At 34.8% G+C, this 4,685-nt stretch overlaps 1 non-coding gene across 1 annotated transcript; it reads left to right on the top strand.

Annotated features, from left to right (window-relative positions):
* The first annotated feature begins 213 nt into the window (after nt 1-213).
* LOC125614317 lies at nt 214-276 on the top strand. Its single transcript, XR_007344929.1, has one exon. It is a non-coding gene; the product is annotated as a small nucleolar RNA SNORD42 (small nucleolar RNA).
* The last annotated feature ends 4,409 nt before the right edge of the window (nt 277-4,685 follow it).

The raw sequence follows: 4,685 nt of genomic DNA, 5'->3' as shown, positions 1-4,685 counted from the left end.
CAATATTTAATAAGCATCAACATTTAGGAAAATATTGGATCAAGAAGAAATCTTAGAGATTCTATAATTCAGATCTTTCACATTATATAGGAAGAATAGCCAGAAAGAGTGACTTGAGCCCCAATTCAGTATTTCTCCTCTATAACAAACTGATCTTTTTACTGTGCTATAGAGAAAGTATTGGCATAAACTTACTAATTAAATTATTTTGTATTGCAAATGATGGAAAATTCACTATTTGGAAAAGAATGACATGAACAAAGGAACCACTGACTAGAAAAAAAGAAAAAAGAAAGGAAAAAAAGTACTTTATATGACAAGAAAATATTCCTGCCTCTTGGTAAAATAAGCTGCATGTTCTAGCATTGACCTGGTCTTCTAAAATGAAAGTAGTCAGGAACATGCAAGCAAGATAACTTATCATACAAGTTGATAGAAGATAAATGCCTTACTTTAACATACACTGAATGCATATTTGCACTACAAATGGTGTCCTATGTCTAAGAAGTCTTTTCAACTGAAAAGGTTTTAATTTGTCAGATTGCTTCCCACATATCCCCCTAGAAGATGGCACTTTGCAGAGGAATGGGTGATCAACAAGTAAAGTCTGCTAACAAAAAATAAAATTGGAGGGGCTGGGGATATAGCTCAGTTGGTAGAGTGCTTGGCTGGCATGCACAAGGCCCTGGGTTCAATCCCCAGCACCACAATAAATAAATAGATAGATAGATAAATAAATAAATAAATAAATATATATATATAGAGGTCACAGTTTAATAATATACTCCAAGGCCAACACCCTATTGTGGCCATGTAGCCAAAACTTAAGTCATCCTGACTTCCTACAAAGGCTAACTCTAATCATAAACAAAATAACAAATATAAGCATTATGTTCTGGACAGTATGATTCAGTGAAATTAAACCAATTAGCTATAAACCAATCAGCTTAACCAGCTCTGCTAACCTTTACAAGAATGTAATGTTTAACAGTCAATCAACAAAAAGGTCAAAATACCTCCTCCTTTATGCTTTGTAAACTAGAACTGCTATGCAGGATGTGCATGAAGCTTCTTACCACTTACAGTTTGAGGTCTCCCAGTTCACCAAATTATTCTTTTGTATGCACAACAATCGCAATTTTAAAAAATTTGACAAGTTTGATGAAGAACTGGAATGATATGAAGGACATGACTCACTGCATTAGGGAATTTGGAGCAGGGAAAAAAGTGATTTCCTCCATATAAACATGTACTGTAGCTTCCATCCATAAAAGTACCAAAGTCTGCTCAAGCTTAGAAGTAAAGAAAGTAAAAGATCTAACACTTCGAGTTCTTAACTAGGTCCAATTCTCCAGGTTTATTATTCTGCAGGGCAAGTAGTTGCACATCATTGAGAGACTAATGGTGCAAAATGGAAAGAAAGTTTAAACTCATTGAAAGTCTATTATATCATTCTCAGCATAACACAGTACCCTGAGGATTTCAAATCCAGCCTTGCTACAAATTATACTCAATTCTAGCTGCACTCTAGACCCCTTTTTAGATTGGAAGCTTCAAGAATTAAACTAACTTGAAGTCAACAATACCTTATACTTCCTTTCTAGGTAAGTTTCATCTTTACCTTCATCCACTATTATCTTTGGTTCTGGAATGTGACTCTAAACCAGGTCTGGACTTTTAATCAGAGTGTTTTGATGGACAAAGGAAGTACTTGCTTCATGCAGGTTTCCTATTTTGAAGTAGTTCAACAGCCTGTTTTAAGTCTGGAATGTGAAACCAATGTCACCTCTTGCTCCTGTGGTATCCTTTGGCTTTCTGCTGTGGCTCAAACCAAATCTTTCTGGAAATTATAGGTTGCCTAAAACAAATGATCTGTACATTCCAATATGGCTCTCCTTGTTCTGGAAATCCTGCTGTATCTAACTTGAGAGTGCAGGATTCCCCACACAGGTGAGGACCATTATAAAATGTACATTAAGAGAGTAAGAGTTAAAGTGCCCAGGCTGTGGAGCCAGGCTACCTCCATTCAAATTTTCGTTCCATTTCTTGCATTTTGACCATGTGGGACATGTAATTTCACATCTCCATGTTACAGTCTCTTTATTTGAATAACTTAGATAACTAACAATCCTTACTGACTGTGGTTTTCCTGAGGGTTTAACAATACATGTAACATACTAAGAACACAAAACATTACCAATATTATTTATTATTTCTATGATTTTTATTTCATTCAAGTCTTCTGTATAAAATGAAAGTATAGGGATTAAAATCATTTTTAATGGACAGTATGATTCAGTGAAATTAAAGGGAGGCACACAGTTATAGCATTTGGTTATGACGATAGCTAACTAGCTCTCAGGAGAATTGGGGAAAGTTGTTAGGAATATTATTCTAAAATTAGACATGCAAAATGAGCAGGAATTAGGCAGAGTATGAAGGCATGTTGTGGGAGTAATCATGTTCTAAACAGAAAGAATATCCATGAAACAATGGGGCATGTGATGAGTTCAGAGAACTAAGAAAAGTTAAGTACGAACAATGATGGGTCATACTGACACAGACTATGTAAAGACCATAAATGGCTTTGAACTATGTGCCAAGAAATTTCTATTTTACTATTAGGCAATGGGAACTCTTTAAAGATTTTAAACAAAAGAATGAGTGGGTCACATTCACATTTTAAAATTATTTACTTTGGCTGCACTATGGTAAATGTAGGGAGAATAGGCTCACTAGTGTAGCTCAGTGGCAGAGCACTTCATCTACAAGGCTCAGGTTCAATTACACACACACACACAAACGCACGCACACACACACACACACACACAGCTGCAAGCTCACTAAAGGGAAACAGTTACATTTTAATGGAAGCAGGTATAATGTACTTGTAAAGACTGAATGCAGACCCTATGAGATTGGCATAAGGATACACAGACTCATCAATGAAACAGAATTAAGGGCTAGAGAGAAATGCTTACATTTTTGATTAATTGATTTTTGCTAAGACAATCCCATGAGCAAAGAATAATTATTTCAACAAATGATTCTGAATCAACTGGCTGTCCATATGCAAATAAAGATGAATTTAGACCCTTGCCACACATAATATGCAAAAAATAGCTCCATATGGATTATAAACCTAAATTTAAGAGCTAAAACTTTAAACTTTTGGAAGAAAAACATAAGAGACAATCTTTGTGACCTCAAATTATGCAGAATTTTTTAGATATCATACTGAAACTACAGTCCAAAAAGAAAAAAATGATAAATTGGTCTTCATCAAAATTAAAAACTTCTGTTTTTTAAAATGCACCATTAAAAATGAAAAACAAAACAAAAAAAGCCAGAATGGGAAAAATGATACTATAATACAAAATATCTGAAATATTACTCCTTTGATTTTATCAAACATGGTCACCCCAAGAACAAATTTTAAAAAAGAAAAGAATAAAACATGGTCACCCCAATACCCATGGGTTTCAAATGCATTTTGAATACATGTTGTGTAGGGACCCATGAAAATAATTACTTAAAATACACATTGCTAGATGCCTTATGAAATTCTAATAAATTCAGTTATGAGGAATTTGGTGTGTTGGAATGGGTATCTGGCCTTACCCCAAATACTATTCTTTAAATATTCTAGTCCCCCCTTTTTTAATCAGTCCCTCTAAATGAAACACGTGCTGTTTGCCCTTCACCCTAACTTTTTAAATTATATTGAGGTCATGAAAAAAATGATAGGAACTATTGGGCTGCCATTTTGCCACTTCCCCCTTAGATTTCTTCTTTATCTGTATATTTCTTCTGAAAGAAATTACACAAAGCTTTTGTTGAGAGAATTATAGCCAGTCGAAATGAAATTGCCAGGAGCATAGGCTTTGAGGTAAGTCAGATTGTCTTCAAACTTACTGGTTGAAGTAGGTTATTTAATCACTCTTTAAGCTTCAGTTTTTTATCTATGTAGTGGGAGAATATTACCTATTTCTCAGGAACTACATGAAGTGATGCACCTAAAATTAAAACGTAGTACAGTAAATGGTATGACATATTGAAGGAATGGTCACTATTCTTATCACTAGGAAATGGATCTGACTTTTTTTTTCCTGAGATGTCCTTTATTCCTGTTTCACAGATGAGGATACCAGGCTGGACCTTCTGACAAGTGAAACCACCAGGGTCTGACTAAGCAGTCACTGGCTGAGAGCAGCCATCTGCTGGCTGGGAAAGGGATTGGGTGGGAGGTACTGGGCAGCAGTCTCAGGGAGAGTGAGTGGGACAGTGTAGAGGCAGGAGGCATGGCAGAGAATTACACATAGGGATGGAACATCCTGTTCCTGTTGCATAAGTGCCATTAGCCCTGCTTCATAATATACCTGCCAGGATCTGACTTTTTAACATTAGATAAATATTAAAATGTTACTGTATACATGGTTATCATTAAATTAGACACTACATTTCTCCCCAGAGACAAAAAACTAAGAGTTGATGTTAGTGAAATTTTCTCAGAGTGCTCAAAATATAAAAATAAAGTGAAAGAACACTGAATTCAATTTTGGCCCTTGTCCTCTCCATATTCATTCATTTAAGTATTAATAGTTATATAGTTATTGAGAACCACTTAGGAGATATATATATATATATATATATATATATATATATATATATATATATATATATAT

This window comes from Marmota marmota, unplaced genomic scaffold (assembly GCF_001458135.2).
Source record: "Marmota marmota marmota unplaced genomic scaffold, marMar, whole genome shotgun sequence".
Lineage (NCBI taxonomy): Eukaryota > Metazoa > Chordata > Mammalia > Rodentia > Sciuridae > Marmota > Marmota marmota.
The sequence above is the reverse complement of the archived record's forward strand: the minus strand, read 5'-3'. Positions and strand labels throughout refer to the sequence as shown.